This window comes from Stegostoma tigrinum, chromosome 12, assembly GCF_030684315.1.
Source record: "Stegostoma tigrinum isolate sSteTig4 chromosome 12, sSteTig4.hap1, whole genome shotgun sequence".
NCBI lineage: Eukaryota > Metazoa > Chordata > Chondrichthyes > Orectolobiformes > Stegostomatidae > Stegostoma > Stegostoma tigrinum.
Window position 1 is genome coordinate 67,521,370 of NC_081365.1, and position 19,207 is coordinate 67,540,576.

The 19,207-nt window shown below is 42.5% G+C and overlaps 1 protein-coding gene and 1 long non-coding RNA gene across 6 annotated transcripts in view; both read left to right on the forward strand.

Moving 5' to 3' along the window:
* Window positions 1-19,207, forward strand: part of LOC125457049 (actin remodeling regulator NHS) — a 396,554-nt gene that overhangs the window by 149,754 nt on the left and 227,593 nt on the right. The window lies entirely within an intron of this gene.
* LOC125457057 (uncharacterized) lies at window positions 4,878-18,279 on the forward strand. Its single transcript, XR_007248557.2, has 3 exons — window positions 4,878-5,109; window positions 5,636-5,670; window positions 17,577-18,279. It is a non-coding gene; the product is annotated as an uncharacterized LOC125457057 (long non-coding RNA).

The window sequence follows — 19,207 nt, forward strand, 5'->3', positions numbered from 1 at the left end:
TCCCAAATGTGTATTTTACCAGCCAATTCCTCTTTTAATTGGGAAGTGTTCCATCCTATCTTCCAATATGTGTAGAGTCCAATAAAAAGTTCAAGTTGCAGGTAACTGTGTTTCCAATTGCCTTTGACATGACCACATGTTGAAATATGTATAGCTCCTTTTAATTTTTTTTTGAAAGTAAGAAAACATTTTCAAAAACTGCATGAAATCTTTTAATGTATTTAACTTGATAACAGAATAAATAGCACAATTAGATTTCAATCACTTGAACTAATGTTGCTAATCATAGCATTTGATAATTAAACATCAGCTATGATCACAGTAGCAAACAGGTTAGGACTGTAAAATATTAGCTTAGTTAATTGGAAGTGCATTGTATGATACTGCAGTGGTGGTTTAATTTAGACATCTATTTTTACTTAAACAGCATGTGGCTATCAAAGAATTCATGCCCAAGTTCCTGTCGGATGCTTCTCATCACTTGGAAGACATGTTATTATAATCTTAATCATTAGAATGATTAATATCTAGCAATGTAATGTTTATGTTCAAGCCTGTAGAATGGCAGTAATGTCACTGAATGAGTAATTCGGAACCCTAGGCTGATATTCTGGGCACATAGGTTCATGACAGACATTGAAACTTTGTCACAAAAGCCTCATCCATTTTTTAAAATGCTGTTTAAGAAAGGAAATGTGCCATTCTTCCCTAGTCTGAGCTACTTGTGACACCAGATTCAAGGCAACATGCCAGACTATTTGCAGCTCTCTGAAATGGCCCTAGCAGATCAAGGGCAGTTAGGGATGGACAACAAATGTTGGTCCGTCCAGCAACTCCCGCATCCCATGAAAGAATAAAAAAAATCATCAAATTAGTATAATTCTAAGAAAGATTGGGAACTCTAACATGCTGTTGAATTGACTGATTCAGAGTCATGTTGATGAATTCGCATCCCTATCTGATTAAGCCAAGCACAGCCCAGTTTGCACTTAGAACCCAACATCAGCCCTTCTCGCAGTGTATGTATATTGAGCAACTGAACTATGGAGAGATTCCTCAGTCTGTTTTGTGTATCACTAAGATTTTTGTTTGACAAAAGGACAAGATTAAATTAGCTCTATTTGCACAATTTTGCAGGAAATTCATTTTTAATTAAGGAGCATGAATGTTGACAGAGAATGATTGGCCAGAATGGCCTGGTTCTGTTCTGTACAATTCACAGACATGAAATCCTTTGCACTGCATGAATATCCTTTCCAGAAATCCCAATGCACCCACCTTGCAGTCTTTGATCTCCTGGCTTTTCTCTGGTTTTAAACAGGTTGATGAATTCAGCCACGTGCCTGTTTCTTACCATGAATAACAATCAATCATAAAATGAAATCAAGAGAAATAGAGAAAGTTTTTCAGTTCCTCAGAGCCTTTTTATAAAGAGCTTACAGAAATTCAGGATAACTAGACTGTGCTGGAAACATTCTCTCTGTAACACTCCCACTGGGGAAGTATATCATCACTCATGTGAATTGTTGATTTGAGTTGGCTCGGGTTAACAGAATGCAACAGCAGTGCTTAGATCCAGGACTCTGTTCCAACTAAAAACAAGCCCACCCTGCCCTAACCCTAACCTTTTGAGGTCACAAGATGCATCTGTAAAATTTGCCAATTTTTTAAGTATATAGAGCAGAAAATGCCAGCCTGAAAATAAGTATGCCACAAAATGAACAAAGCACAAGTTACAGAGGCAGTCAAAGTTATTGGGTTTCACTGTATAAATTCCCAAACCAGATGGCACAAAGTATTGGACGGACACACAATGTGTGTTACTTGGTGCTTGGAACTTCAATCTGTAGCAGTGAATCCCTAAGATTTTCTGACAATTTGGAGGATTCGTCTGAATTGGCCAGCACGTGCCATTCAATATCTGGGATGCATTCCTAGGTTAGTTTTTAAGTGCACCTTTTAATGTTAGCTTGTTAGGGGTAAAGCTCACAAACAGGACTGCTGACTCTCTCCCTTTCCTCCTTTACTCCTAGCCTCGGTGGTTGTGCCTTCAGCTACCCTGTTCCAAAATTCTGCTATGATCCTCTTGACCTCTCCAGCAACCCATCATCCTTTTCAACATTCCATCAAATGCCATGGAATTTTCCATGCTTGGTAATCATTTTCCTTCATCTAAAGTGGAACATGGATAGGGTTAAGGTTAGAAGCTGACATATAAATGCGGGTTTTAGCTGGGACACCTTGGACTTCCTTTAAAATCTGACTTTAATTTCACTGTTGAACTTTGTCACATTATCACTCTAGGTTATCCTGAATATAACCCATGAGCATTCAGACCATCTGTGTTACTTAATGCAATGGTCCCATACATAATGTGTCCTATGGAATGTCATTGCACAGACCAGAAAGATCCCAGTTTTGATCCTGAGTTGTTGTGGTGTTAGGTGACCTCAGTGTGGCAGCCAGAGGGTCTCTACAATGAGCTTCATTGGCCCTGGAATGGAGAGGTACAAAACAGCAAGTGGTTCTACTTCTGATTGCATTCCTGGTGGCAGCATTTGGGTATCTAGATATCAGGCTTAACGTTATCTTCTTTGTGAGAAATGGTCACTTTGTGGAGCTATCAGATAATGTTGAGGAAACTATATCTCATTGTGAGTCAGTGACTGCTGGAGTGAGAAGTTGAAGAGGTTTGAAGAAATCGTAAACTGTGTAAATAGCAGTTTAATAGCAGTGGTTTTATGGGTAATGCTCCTAATTTATTCAGTGGGTTAAATCTGTCAAGATAATTGTCAGCAAGATTTGCTATAACTAAGTTATACCTTTATGCATTGACAACACCAATCTTTAGTCTCATTCCCACTGCTCGTTTGCTGCAAATTCTTCCTCTTTAAGCAAATATCTGGTTCCTTTTGAAAATTAGGCATTGACTTACTTTATCAGTAGTTGGTTATCTGTAAAGCACTTTTGGGCATTCTGAAGTTGCAAAAGGTACTACATAAATGCACAATATTTTCTTTCTCGATGCATTTCAACTCTGATGATTTTTGAACAAAGGATGATGATTCCAGCTCTCAAAATTCTTTCCAAATCCACTTCTACATTGTTACTGTAGACAAGCTGTCCCTATGTGCTGTGATACTGACTGGCATGACTATGGGCAAAGGATTGATACAATAACATGCCTGCTGTGAGATGGGTTTGATGAGTGCAATAAGAAGTGGCTGTTCCTGCTCCTGTTATCACCACAAGGGAGGAAAGTTATGGTGTCAACTAGAGCTGGGTTGATACAACTCTGTCCTGTTGTTGTGGCTCGCAGTCAGTATATCTACATTAAGAAGATGTGCTTATGATACAATTTCAGTGCAATAGATTGTGACCTGAAGGTACAAAGATCTCATTATCCACCTTACCCTAGATCACTTGAGGCATGACACTCTACTGGGAGCATGTTCCTTTGTTGAAAGAGCCCAGCCACTTAAATGTCTGAGAATGTAATGTTTGTACATAATGGTTAGTTATAATAAATGTCTGTTGGATTCTTCAGCACCATACTCATGTCCAGATTTTCATGCTATTGGAAATAACTATTGGAGGCAAACTCCTTTCGTCTCTGAGTCACAAAGTTCCACGTCAAATCCCATTCCAGGACTTGAATTTAACAATCAAGATGGCAGCGCTAGACAGAGGGAGAGTTGCCCTGTTGGAGGTGCTTTCTTTCAGATAAGGCATTAAACCAATGTGAAAGATCCATTGCACTATTTTGAAGAAAGCAAAAGTGCCTAGCCTATATTAACAACATCATATTAACTACAGATTATCTGCTCATTATCACCTTGCTGTTTGTGAGTTTGCAGTGTGAAACTGGCTGTCAGATTTCCTACATTGCAGTAGTAACAATACTTCAAAACTCTAAAGCTCATTAATCGTGAGCAGTGTTGTAAAAAAAATCATAGTTCATGGCTGTGCCAGCCAGCTCAGAGTCAGCCCCCTGGACTGAGGAGATTCTAAATACCCTAGTTGTATTCGGCAGCCTGGGGGCTTCCTGATTGGCCCAGGTTAACAACCCCAATCCATGACCTTGTAGTCAACAAGGTCACTCTGGTTACAATCACCACACCCATGTTGTGAACTCAAAATCCCCTGCCCTATCCACATGACCCCTCTGTTTAGAAACCTACTCAACCAATGCCATCCTTTCTGGTCACCGATCCCCCATCTGCCAATAGTGTTGGACCACAGTGATGCTGTGTTCTGGAGATTCCGACCTCTGAATGGCTGGCACCTCCAGGCAGGGGACAGGACATCTCTGGTTCAGGAAGTGATGCACCTGAGGGGCACTGGACCTGGAAGGTTTTCTCTGGGCCGGTGTTGGTGGTGGATTGTCATGTGCGCTATGGCTGCCAAACTTTGAAGACAATTTGGAAAGTCCTAGTATATCTTTCAGTTTAAAGAACACTTTGTGTGTGTGTGTGTGTGTGTGTGTGTGTGTGTGTGTGTGTGTGTGTGTGTGTGTGTGTGTGTGTGTGTGTGAGAGAGAGAGAGAGAGAGTGATAACAGGAAAAACTTTGCTATGGTTGCACAACTGCCTGTATGACTTGCAGTTTTTTCTTATTACAGTACACGGTGTCCACAGAATTCCAGTGCCAATCAATTTGATGTTCATCATCTATTCTCTGTGGTAAACAACCTGTACATTATGAGATCATAGTCATGTGGTTTGCCAGCATGAGCGATTCAATTCAATGATTTTTTCCTTCTAAACACCACAGCATGTTAACAACACCAGAGAATGAATGAAGCAGGTTACCGTGGCGATGCATTCCATTTATTCCACTTGACCACGCTTGTATAAATTGTCTGCAGTCAGAATCTTGGCCCCTCAGTCAGCAACAAGGACGTTTCTTCAAAATAGGGTATTAACAATGGTTAGAGAAAACATCCAGGCTTATGTGGGCTATTTTAAGGCTTAAATAGCATGGAGAAAGTTTCAAAAGGAACCATGCAGACTGACTGGTAGGAAATAGCTCAAACATGGTACCTTCATCGCCTCACTGCCACTGTGCAATGGCTAAAACAAGCAACTAAAGACAGCAGAGTCTGTGGGAGGTAAACGATTCTTCCTTTAGCTCAAAGAACTGGAATGATGTGAGTAAATTCATGTGCTGAAAACCTAAAGACTCCTTTTCTCCATCCAGTATGGAAATGCCCCAGTGCAATTAGACATTTATTCTTTTGGTTGTGTTTTTCCCCATAATACTTTAGCTCTTTCTGTCGTACTGTTGCTTGTATGAAGACTAGTCAGGCAGATCTGCTGTCGGGGGTGCCATGCTCCTCAATCTTGCACCATCCTTACACATCATCTGTAAACCACTTTCTGACATCTGTCATCTGATGACACCCAAATCAACCCTTCTTTCTACTGCTCTCCATTTTGCCCTTGAGAAAAGATCTCTGGGGCTTCTCAGTACTGATCAAATGTCCAAAATCCTGACTTTTTTTTTCTTGTTGGCACGCCTTTAAACTTTTCTTTTCAACGTCAAGTAATTCTCCCCTTCTGTCATGTTCAGCAAATGAAATTGTTAGTATATATGTTAGCATCTACATTTCAAAGATTTCTTATTTTCTTCCATAGATCGTTATATGATGTCAAGGTTTCTGAAGCATAAGGTGGGTAGAATGTAGCATCTTATGAGTTTCCTCTTTCCTTGTCAGACTTGAGTTTTCATGTTGCTAAAACTCTTTCATTAGCATAAATTTACTTCTGGAAAACTCTATCCTCCTCCTCCTGCTTTATACTTGCTATCTTCTGTTATCATTGCACAATTATGGAAGCTTATAAAACCGTGATGGGTACAGAGAGGGTGAATAGCAAAGGAGTTTTCCCTAAAGTGGGGGTGTTTAAAACTAAGGGACACATTTTTAAGTTGAGAGCAGATTTAGGCAGCGACATGAGGGGCAACTTTTTCCCATAGAGAGTGGCTAGTGTGGGGAATGAACTGCCAGGGGAAGTGGTGGATGCAGAAACAATTGCATTTAAGAGACATTGGACAAGTACATGGATAGGAAAGGTTTGGGGCTAAACGCAGGCAGGTGTGACTAGTTTTGTTTGGGAAAATGGTCAGCATGGACTGGGTGGACCGAAGGGTCTGTTTCCATGCTGCATAACTCTGTGACTGTATGTAGGTAAATATATCTGCTGGTTCCAGTGTCCAGTCCAATCTTCATTCTAGTTTCTTCAAATGTATTCCTCCAAATTGCCATTGTATGCAGGGCATGTGGGCTTACTGTGGAGAAATGGAATAATGAGATGTATGGCAAAGTAGTAGAACTGGAAAGAAATCGCAGAATGAGAACCAGAAACTGAACTGGAGAGAAGCAAATAGCAGCAAGCAGTGGATGGATAAAAGGGCAACGTTCTTGAAAAGGATGCAATAGCAGAAAAGTGGGCGGAACATTTAAGTGAATTTGCTGATGATCTAAATCGCAGGAGTCCTCAAGATATAGATGTAAATAATGGACAAACCAATATGATATCAGAGGTAAAGGATGTTTTGAATTGATGAGTAAGGGAAAAGATCCAGTCGCAGATGAAGTAACAACTGAACATCGAAAAACCCTTGGACAAACAGAATTCAGAAGTGATAATATAACTTTACGACCAAATGTATTTGAAAGGATTGTAGCAGATACTAGGGCCAGGAATTTCTGCCCTGGATGGCTGATTGTCACATTTTTCCCTTTGAACCTCACTCCTTCCTAACCTTTGTCAACAAATCTCCCAGGAACAATTAATTTGTTTTCCTAAATTCTTCTGAAGCCAGAACAGGAATGCAAAACAAATGATCTTCAACCAGCAGGAGAGGTAGAGTCGCACACCATCCAGGATGTTTCCAAATATAGTGGTCTGTCTGTGTTAACAAGGTGTGGAGGTGGATGAACACAGCAGGCCAAGCAGCATCAGAGGAGCAGGAAGGCTGACGTTTCGGGCCTAGACCCTTCTTCAGAAAGTCATTCTGTGTTCCTGGTGATTCAGTGATCGGACTTGATTTTGTAGTTTATACAATCACTCCTCCTTCTGTCACACACGAGGACATGGTATTCCATAAATGCTTTAACAATCCTAGCTCCAGCGGTTCATGCTTCATTGATGTGGGTGTATCTGGGAACAAAATAGGTTTTAATTTAATTTAAGAAATAGCCCATTAATTTAACACTGGCCTGTGTTTGAAGATCTTCTATTGATGTGGTACAACTTACAACAAAGGAGGGATGATCACAATTGCATAAAAATTGGTTTTGCGCAGACCAAAAGTTTCAGAATTGAATCAGTCCAACAGTAGCTTGCAAGGACAAGCTGTGCACTATGAACTGTATCAGTACCCCAATATAACCAAGTACAACTAAATGCTAATTTATCAAGAAAACTCAAGGCTAATGATAAAAGCAAACTCTTGCTGCACCCTTAGCTTAAGTAAGCAAAAGCCTAATTTTTTTTCTTTGTTAAATTACAACAGTGACTGGGTTTTTGCTGAGTATTCTGATGGTTTTGAAACTCATTGGGATGTGCTGAGATTGTGAAAAACACAGTATGTGCATAACCTTTTACTCGTGTGATATTACCTCCTGAGATGTGAATATTTTGAGCTCTGAGCCACTGATGAAAGCATTTACTGACCACTGCACACTGATTATGGTGGGGACCACTTTCTTTGTGATGCTTGCACAGGGCCTGCAAACTTCGTAACAACTGAAAGAACTGTGGGTGCTGTAAATGGGGAACATAAACAGAAGTTGCCGGAATCTCAGCTGGTCTGGCAGCACCTGTGAAGAGAAAAAAATCGGAATTAATGTTTCGGGTCAAAACTGAGGAAGGGTCACCGGATCTGAAACGTTAACTCTGATTTTTTTTCTTCACAGATGCCGCCAGTCTCACTGAGCTTCCTTCAACCTTCATGACGGCTTTGCTGCATTTTGTGTGTTGGGCCACACAACGTCTGTTTCCTTGTGCATGATGAAGTCTGGCGACATGCACAAGCAAGCTAACACAGTAACACCGCAGCCTCATGTTCCCAGACTGGCTGTTTAGGGAAGGGAGCAGAGGGGCCTGGTCAAGTACTTTGTGGAAGGGTCTAGGCCCGAAACATCAGCCTTCCTGCTCCTCTGATGCTATTTGGCCTGCTGTGTTCGTCCAGCTCTACACTTTATTATCTCATTTTGTGTGTGGGGTTTTGATTTATAATTGGCCTATTTTTAGGTCAAAACCACTTCAGAAGGTTAAAAAAAGGTCGAGTTGGAAATTTGGGTAAGTTCAGTATTCAACAGTTTTTAGATCCAGACTGGTTCACTACTGGATACCTAAAAATGAGGTATCAACCTAAGGAAGCTATAAAACAGGACCGATTGTGTGCCAAATAGCGAAAGCAGCAAGATATAGAGTAAGCAATTCCACAACCAACAGATCAGATCTAAGCTCCGCAGTCCTGCCACATCTAATTGTGAATGGTGGTGGACAATCAAACAGCTCACTGAAGGAGGAGGCTCCACACATATCCAAATCCTCAGAAATGGGAGAGCCCAACACATTTGTGCAAAAGATAAGGCTGAAACTTTCGCAATGATATTCAGCCAGAAGTGCCTAGTGCATGTTCCATTCGCAGGCTCGTCCAGATATCCCTAGTGTTACAGATGCCAGTCTTCAGCCACTCCACGTGATATCAAAAAGCAGCTAGGGAGACTGGATACTACAAAGGGTGTGGACTCTGACAGTATTCCTTAAGAAGAGCACTGAGGACTTGTGCTCCAGATCCAGAATCTAGTCAAGGTCCTCTAGTACAGCTAACATCCTGATAATGTGGGAAATTGTCCAGGTAATGACTTGTACACACAAAATAGGTCAAATCCAATCTCGCCAATTATTGTCCCATCAGTCTACTCTCAATCATCAATAACGTGATGGAAGGTGCCTTCAACTGTGCCCTCAAGCACCATTTGTTTAGCAATAATGGGCTCAACAATGCTCAGATTTAGTTCTGCCAGGACCACTCAGCTCCTGACCTCTTTATATCCTTGGTTCAAACATGGACAAAAGGAGGTGAATTCCAAAGATAAGGGTGACTGGCCTTGATATGAAGACCACATTTGTCAAGACATCAAGGAGCCCAAGTGAGATTAAATCATTGAGAGTCAGTGGGAAGTCTCGTGCGTTCTCCAACAAGAGAGAATCTAAACATTGTCCCTTGACATTCAATGGTGTTCCCATCACTGAATCCTCCACTGTCCAGAAACTGAAGTAAACTAGCCAGAGAAATATTTGCAACAAGAGCAGATCAGAGGCTAGAAAAATCCTTCAATAAGTAACTCACCTCCTGACTCCCCAAAGCCAGTCCACCATCTATCAGTCACAAGTCAGAAGTGTGATGAAATACGCCCCACTTGTCTCTTGAAGCTTGACACAATCCAGGGCAAAACAGCCCTTTGATTGCCACCACATCAACAAACATTTGTTGCCTGAACCACTGATACAATGACAGTAATGCGTACTATCTACAAGATGCCATGCAGAGCTCCGTAGACAGCACCTTTGAAACCCACAAACACTACCGTCCAAAAGGACTAGGGTGACAGATATATGGAAGACCACCATCGATATGCTCCCCTCGAGCCAAACACCATCCTGAGAAATATATCACGGTTCTTTCAGTTCACTACATTAAAATCTTGGAACCCCCTCCCTAAATAAATACAACAGTTGCACTGCTGTGAATCAAAAAGGCAGCTCACCATCATTTTCTCAAGGGTAACTAGAGATGGGCAATAAATATTGGCCCTGCCGGCAAAACCCACATCTCATGAATGAATTAAAAAATTCGATGAATAGAAAGGTGCCTTAAATGTCTAAGGCACCTCATTTTAAAAATAAGAAGTCATTTTTCACCAAAATGAGATCAGATATTAATTTGAGCTTTAAATGCAGCCAACCAATTACTGAATGGGTCAAATTGCTCAACTAGAACAATGGATCAAGGTCCCAAGATCCATTTATACATCATGGCCTAGATTTTTCAATTGTAACAGTGATAGTGAACCATTAAGTTTAAATAAGTTAGAACATTTTAGCCCATGTATCTCTCTTTCAGGAATAGGCAACATATTGAATTTAATAGATTTATATTTGGAAGTAAATTATCTGCACCACAAATCAATTCAAAGGCGTGAAGGTTGGGAAGTCAAGATTGTTTTCTTTTTCAGTGCTAATTTCCCGTTTTATCTCTCTAAAACCCTGACCCCTTGCAGTTGTTCTGTGACACTGGACACATCCTTCCCCCCACACAGTATTAGTCATGTTTTATCTCTGTTAACAAGGTCAGCCCCATTACTCTGTTCAGCTACATGCAGGGCAAAGGGGTGGGTGTTCCATTCCTTTGTGTCCTCACCCAATTGTGATTACGTATAGGGACCTGGCTGTTATTCCTTATCCCCAACACAAGGGCATTAATAATTATTACAATTAATCCATTGCAATATACATTGTGTTATAAGTGAGTCTTTTAGGAGAATAATCTGAAATTCAGAAATGTTAACTGATTTTGATATTAAAAGTAGTTATGCGTTTTCACTGATTACAAGGTATTTATTTGCTCTTAAAACATAATGACCAAGAAAGGCACAGTGCAGCATGGTGGCTCAGTGTTTAGCCCTGTTGCCTCACAGAGCCAGGGACCCGGGTTCGATTCCATCCTCGGGCGACTGTGTGGAGTTTGCACGTACTCCCTGTGTCTGTGTGGGTTTTCTCTGGGTGCTCTGGCTTCCTCCCACAATCCAAAAATGGGCAGGGTAGGTGGATTGGCCGTGCTAAATTGCCCATAGTGCTTGGTGATGTTTATGTTGGGTGGGGTAGACACGGGAAATGCATGGTTAGGGAATGGGTCTGGGTGGGATGCTCTTTGGAGGGGCATTGTGGACTTGTTGGGCCGAATGGCCTGTTGCCACACCGTAGGGATTCTATTGGGGTGGCACGGTGGCTCAGTGGTGAGCACTGCAGCCTCACAGCACCAGAGACCTGGGTTCAATTCCAGCCTTAGGCGACTGTCTGTGTGGAGTTTGCACATTGTCCCGTTGTCTGCGTGGGTTTCCTCCGGGTGCTCCGGTTTCCTCCCACAGTCCAAAGATGTGCGGGGTAGGTGGATCGGCCATGCTAAATTGCCCATAGTGTTAAGGGGTGTGTGGGTTATAGGGGTTTGGGTCTGGGTGGGATACTTCAAGGGGCGGCGTGGGGCCGAAGGGCTTGTTTCTGCACTGTAGGGAATCTAATCTAATCTATTATTCTATGACAGTTGATGACACAAGTGGGCGTTGTACTGGTGCTTGCTTCTGAGAAGTTGCACTGAGCAGAGGCTTGCTGTGCTTTGAAGACTAGGCCATATCTGCATTAACAAGTGTTTAGCTGCAGGAGCTAGCCTGACACCAGCTAGCCTGGTTCACGAAAGAGGGAGTAAGGCGATAGAAAGATGAGCGTTTCTATATTGCCTAATACTCCGTCTGTGTATCCCATACAGTGTCACAGAATTATTACAGTGTAGAAGGAGGCCATTCAGCCCGTCTTGTCTGCACCAGCTCTCCAAAATGAGCATCATTACTTTGTGCCATTTCATGGACATTTCACCACTCCCATGCACATTGTTTCTGTTCCACTCATCATCCAATCCCCTCTTGAAGGCATCCATTGAACCACACTTCCAGGCAGTGCATTCAAGACAGGAAACACACTTTGTATGAAGAAGGGTCCAGACCCGAAACGTCAGCTTTCCTGCTCCTCTGATGCTGCTTGTCCTGCTCTGTTCCTCCAGCTCTACACCTTGTTATCTTTGTTCAAAAAGGGTTTTTTTCTCACCTCATATTGTAAGCAATGAAGCCTTTCTGAAGCGTAGTCCCTGTTGTCATATTGGAATAGTGGCCGTCAATTTTCACACAGGAAACTCCAACAAACTGAAACATAATCATGACAAGATAATCTGTTTATTTTAATGTTGACTGAGGTATAATTATGGGTCAGGATGTACAATATGCCACGGAAACTCTTTGAAACAGTGCCATGGGATCTGTTATGTCAACAAGCTAGTGCCTCACTTTAACTTCTCCTCTGATAAGACATTCTGCTGATAGTGCGGCAGTCCCTCTGTTTTCCCTGGCGCATTAGTCAAGGCTTTTTGCCTCAAGGGTAAGGGAATTCAAAACTGGAGGGCATTATTTTAAGGTGAGAGGAGAAAGATTTATATAAGGGAACTGAAGGGCAACTTTTTTACACTGAGAGTAATTCATGTGTGAATGAACTGCCTGAGGAAGTATTAGATGCAGGTACAGTTACAACATTTAAAAGACATTTGGACAGGTACATCAATAGGAATGGTTTATTGGGATATGGGCCAAACACAGGCAAATTGGACTAGTTTAGTTTGGGAAACTTGATTGGCATAGACTAGTTGGATGAAAGGGCCAGTTTCTATGCTGTATGACTCAATGACTGTATAAGACCCAGGAGTGGGTCTTGAACACACAACCTCTAACTCAGGCAAGTGTGATACCAAATGACAGATGAAATGTATGTGGTTGGGTAGCCATGAGAATGGGGAAGCAAGCCTTGGCCAATAGCAAAGCAGAGAACTGAAGTGGAGAAAGCTTTTAATTAGCATTTTACTGGCATTCTCCAAGGTCCTTTAGGTTGATGCAAATGTTGTTGACCCTGAAAGATTGAGTTGCAGGGCTGGAATTGGGCAATGGGGTCCCAAAGCAAGCATCCAATCTGCCTATATACGCCTAACAGGAACCTGCCGCCTGTTCAAAAATGGCGATTTCCCCTACAGTTAGAATTCATTGGCTTCCAATGTGCAAAGCAATACAAGTATGGAAGCTAGCTTCACCAAATAATGTGGGCAGGAATTCAATCAATTTCCCCTCCCTGTCCAAAAATTCAATCAGGTAGCTGTTCTCCTAGGTTAGCTCATTTCACCCAGCCGTCAATCACACTAGAAAAAGAGGCTATGTTACACAGTGTGGCAACAAAACAAAAGGCTTGACGAGGATTAAACCCAGTTAAAACCGAATTAACTGGTTTCAACCATTGTTTTAAAATTCAACAGGATTTTGGTAGTCCTGCATTGTCTTGTTCTTTTTTTTTAAATTTCCGTAACAAACTATTTTTGCCTCTGTCAGTGAAACACTTTTCTTTATGATTGTATACATGTAATCCAAATGTTCCTTCATTTGGAAATGCAAAAGCGTACCCAAAGCAGTGATTCAGCAGCTTTGTTGTCAGAACTTGGCTGGAAAGTCCAAGGGCATAATTTCTATTTGGGCCGGGAAATAAAAAGAGCAGGTTTGAAGACCAGAAAATGGGGAAGAAGCAAAGGTTTTTTTTCTCCCCACGTACACACTGGGATGTTGGGAGCAGAGGGAAGGGTCTTGAACAGATCTCCCAACTTCCATGTTTATGTCAAAGGGGTGTGTGTGTGACGTAGACTTCCTGGGCAATACCACAAAAGACCCCAGCAACTGATTCGCTCACTGTATGCATGTTGTATCTCCTGTTAGTGTCATTGGCTGCTTGGAGATAAAAAAGACCTCTGATACCCCCAGTGGAGTGGCAGGACCCCATTTCTCCCAGTTTTGCCATGAATGGGGCGTGCCTGCTCTGAACACGCTGATGAGCAGTTCTCATCTCACACTTGCAGTTGGCTGGGAGTTTACTTATCAGCTTCCCTGGTGATGTAATGAAAACCAATCACTGCACTAAACAACTTAACACTCACTGTGAGAATACTGTCAGCAGTCACTCTCACCTTATTTTCCTGTGTTTTTAATTTCCTTTTGGTCCCCAATATTCCTCCTTTTCTTTGCTGAGGATAGTTCGTGCTGCCAGCTCTACAATGGCCAATCTTCCTCTGTCAAGCCACAGTGAATATTAGCAACAGTGTTAGCATCACAGTCTAACTCCATTTCCTAATGTTCACCAACGTGGATTGCCAAGTAGCTTTCAATGGATGATAGGCCACCCTTTCCTGGCAGTGTAGCACTGAAACAACTTGTAACAATGTGGTTGAGCCAGCTGACCCACGTGTGTTTCATCACATATCTTATTGGCCTATGGCTCAGTCCAAACTGTGCAGCAAATAGAATATTGCAGCACAGAGAAAAACCTTTCAGCCCATTGATTCCACATTGATCGAACCCAAAACAAATTGCGTTCAGGCTGTAGAACGGCCATGATTTATTTCCTCTACTCTTATGGATTAATTCTATTTGAAACTTGGGAACAGGATTAGACCATTTAGCCCCCACAAGGCATTCAATTGGATCTGCCCTGTATCCTAAATTCACCTAACCGCCTTGGTTCTGTAACACTTAACAGTATTACTGTATCAAAAAACTGTCAACCTGACCTTTGAGATTTTCAGTACCCTTGCCCTCACTAAAGATTTCCATTCCCCTGGTATGAAGAAATGCCTTCCTGATGTCATCCTTGATTGGTCTGGCTCTGACACTAAACTTATGTCTCTTTGGCCTGCACTACCTTATAAGAGGAAATGGTTATCTCCATTTACCCTACTAGTTCCTCTAAACATCTTTAAACACCATCGACATTGAATCAGCCCTTAATCTTCTATACTCATGGCTATACAGATTTGGCTTGTGAAAGCTGCCTTCAAATTTTAACCCCTCAGCTCAATAAAATGCTAAGCAAACAAAATAGAGAATTCAAACAAATGAGCAGCTCTTCTGTTTGCAGAATCTGAATTGACTACCCTAAACTGTTGAAGTCATATTCACTTAACCAAACATTATGACTCCTCAAAGTATTACCCACCAATGAAAGAGGAACTTGTCCTTGGAACTAATTCCTGCAATCTTTCTATTTGAAGATGACCTAACTTCTGGTTTACTGAACAACCTAGATTATCATAAGCACACAATTATTATCATCATATAATTTCAAGAATTTGAACTCATGGGGAAGTCAGGGTTTGCAAAATGTAATCTAATCCGCATAGCGGTAAACTTAATGGGATCGGCTGACAGACATTTCTGAAAGACTTCACTAAAATCAGATCAAGTGCAAACTGAGTAGCTGATTCAATCCTATTCATTTCCCTCTGTAAGGGTTAAGTATTAATCACTTCCATTTTGAATTTAAACAAAAGCCAGGCTTTCAATTCTGCGCAGTATAGGACTGCTTTGCTGCTGGAGATGCCATCTATCAGTTGAAACATTGAACTGAGGTCCCAACTATCCTCTTAGGTAAACCTTTAATATACTTCAAGAAGAAGCATAGGGATTTTTCCAACTGTCCTGGCTAGCTATTATGATCAACCGGCATCTCTGAATTAGCAGCGGAGGTCATCATTGTATTGGTGTTTGTCCAAACTTGCCTTGTGCGAGTTAGCAGTCAGTTTTCCTGCATTATAACAGTGACAATGCTTTGAATGCACTTTTTTGGCTTATAAAATGCTTGGGGACATTCTGAGCTTCTGAAAGGCACTATTTAATTACTAGTTATTTCCTTTTATTCTTTTTGATTTTCTCATAGTGGGAACATTAAATTCTACCCCTCATCCACTCTTCATAGAGTCATAGCATCATAGAGATGTCTAGCACAGAAAAAGACCCTTCAGCCCAACTCGTCCATGCCAACCAAATATCCTATATAAATCTAGTCCCATTTGCCAGCATTTGGCCCATATCCCATAGACCTTTCCTATTAATCCTTTCCAGGTGCTTTCTAAATGTTGTAATCCTCCCAGCCTCCACCACTTCCTCTGGCAGCTCATTCCACATATGCACCTCCCTCTGCATGAAAAAGTTGCCCTTAGGTCCCTTTTATATCTTTCCCCTCTCACCATATGCCTATGCCCTCTAGTTTTGAACTCACCCACCCCAGGGAAAAGACCTTCCCCATTTACCCTGTCCATGCCCCTCATGGTTTTATAAACCTTGATAAAGTCACCCCGAGCCTCCTCATTTTGCTAATTTCCCCAGATAGTGTGCGTAAACCACACAATGTACACTTTCCTCCAACTCAAACAGTTAGACAGAAGGACTGCAATTTTTTCTACTTGGTACAATCAAAGTTGCCAGTCAGGAGTGAGCTTTCCATCTTCCTAAGTGTTAAATCTTCTCTTCACCTTATCTTTCAAATCATACCGTCGCCTACGAATGGTCCAGTTCACCCAATCATAGCCAGAGCGTTAGGATGTCCGTTTGATAAATGGTCAAATATCCATTCATACCTAGAAATGAAGTTGCTCAACCACCATCGCAACTTGAGTTGCAGGCCACATGCTTCCCTTCATAACCGGCAAATCAGCAACATCACTTCATATTACCTTTTCCTCAAAACGGTTTTCCATCCATACATTTCTGATTGTGAAGATTTTGGTGTTAATGCATTGAGTTAGTACACTGTTCTTATGATTAATTGTATTGCGTAGGCTTACGAATGGCTCCTTCTTCAATTTTTATCTCTTCTGAAGATGTTAATTTAGACTGGTTACATATGGCTTACACCCTTGAACATTGTCCAATGATTTCACATTAGTGCAAATCAACAAAGGTGTTTTAGTGTGATGTTTGCCAATGTTAAACAGCCAATGAATGCCGAGACTCACTTGGGAAAGATACTGTGGTTTAGTGCTGCCACCCACCTAGCCCATCCATAAATTCCTTCGGGAATGAAAGGGAGAAAATATTCAGGAGTTTCAAATGTTGGGAAAGACTGAATGGGTGATATTAACCTGGTAAGTGTTGAAACAACTGTAGCAGCAATAAGTTGAACACCCTTCATAGGCTAGCGGCTTAAAGACCCAGCCTTTCCTCGTCTTCCTTGGTGGGTTAATCTTCAACACAGAAAAACGAATGTATTCCTGAGATCCCTTTGATATGTCTCTTCAATAGCTGAGATAAACAGACGTCCATGCAGTGCAATTCAACTATGGAGCTTGACAGCCTATTTCAACAGTTCGTCTGGCTACTAAAAAGCTCCTGCACACACAGCAAATGATGCTTGCTTCCCAGTGCTGTTTGCTTCTCTTGATGAGGGTGTGAACAGATAAGCTATTAGTTATTGACACAAGGTGGGAAGCATTTCAGGATTTGTCTTGTAGACCTAAAAGCCTTCAGATTAGATAATGCCAGCATTAAAAAAGCACCAGTTAAAATCAGGATTGCTGTGAAAATGTGCAATAATTGCTTGTGGTCAAACATAAATTGACTGTCAGCCTGCTAGTTTAGTTGGCATGCTTCACTGCAAAATGCTAACTGAACTAACTAACCATGTCCTGAACTAAGTACATTCTGTTTCACACCTATTGTTCTGAGTTAAGCATTGCAGTTTGTAGGAGAAAATTCAAACGTTTGAAATCCCTCAGCAGGTAGCACACTTCAGGATATATTTAAATATTGACCAAAGTCAGTCAATGTTCACTATTTTGCAGAACTGTGGCATCAATGCATGGCTTTCATAATGTATCCTTTTATAAAAATTTTTCGAACTATGCCGTGACTTTTCTTATTCTGTCATGAAGCCCAACAGTTAATCTACACACCACCCCATGTGGTTATTGCCCGTGCCAAGACTTTGATCCTCAGCACATTTTGATGGAAGAACAGCCAAGCCCTGACCTGTACTCACAAGATGCCCAGATGAACTCTTCTCCCCCAGGAAACAACTGCTTATACCTTGCAGAGGAAATTGTTCAGTGCTAAAGTGAATCAAAATGCTGCAGCATAAGTCTGTTCATGTGATAAACATGACTTTTGTGTTAAACATGTTTTTTTTTCTCTCTGTATGTAGAGAAAGCTAGGAAGATTTCATCATGTAAATGATGCGTACGGGACTTGGTCATCATGTCTCACTCCCTGTAATCTGGGAGGCTGCAGTTGAGGTCACACTGGGCCAAAAACACTTCAGACTACACTAATTCCATCCCCTATTCCCAATTCCTCCGCCTCCGCCGCATCTGCTCCCACGATAAGACATTCCACTCCTGCACATCCCAGATGTCCAAGTTCTTCAAGGACCTGCAACTTTCCCCCCACAGTGATCGAGAACGCCCTTGACCGCGTCTCCCGTATTTCCCGCAACACATCCCTCACACACCGCCCCCGCCACAACCGCCCCAAGAGGATCCCCCACGTTCTCACACACCACCCTACCAACCTCCGGATACAACGCATCATCCTCCGACACTTTCGCCATTTACAATCCGACCCCACCACCCAAGACATTTTTCCATCCCCACCCCTGTCTGCTTTCCGGAGAGACCACTGTCTCCGTGACTCCCTTGTTCGCTCCACACTGCCCTCCAACCCCACCACACCCGGCACCTTCCCCTGCAACCGCAGGAAATGCTACACTTGCCCCCACACCTCCTCCCTCACCCCTATCCCAGGCCCCAAGATGACATTCCACATTAAGCAGAGGTTCACCTGCACATCTGCCAATGTGGTATACTGCATCCACTGTACCCGGTGCGGCTACCTCTACATTGGGGAAATCAAGCGGAGGCTGGGGACCGCTTTGCAGAACACCTCCGCTCAGTTCACAACAAACAACTGCACCTCCCAGTCGCAAACCATTTCCACTCCCCCTCCCATTCTATAGATGACATGTCCATCATGGGCCTCCTGCACTTCCACAATGATGCCACCCGAAGGTTGCAGGAACAGCAACTCATATTCCGCCTGGGAACCTTGCAGCCTAATGTTATCAATGTGGACTTCACCAGTTTCAAAATCTCCCCTTCCCCTACTGCATCCCTAAACCAGCCCAGTTCGTCGCCTCCCCCCACTGCACCACACAAACAGCCCAGCTCTTCCCCCCCACCCACTGCATCCCAAAACCAGTCCAACCTGTCTCTGCCTCCCTAACTGGTTCTTCCTCTCACCCATCCCTTCCTCCCACCCCAAGCCGCACCCCCATCTACCTACTAACCTCATCCCACCTCCTTGACCTGTCCGTCTTCCCTGGACTGACCTATCCCCTCCCTACCTCCCCACCTACACTCTCTCCACCTATCTTCTTTACTCTCCATCTTCGGTCCACCTCCCCCTCTCTCCCTATTTATTCCAGTTCCCTCTCCCCATCCCCCTCTCTGATGAAGGGTCTAGGCCCGAAACGTCAGCTTTTGTGCTCCTGAGATGCTGCTTGGCCTGC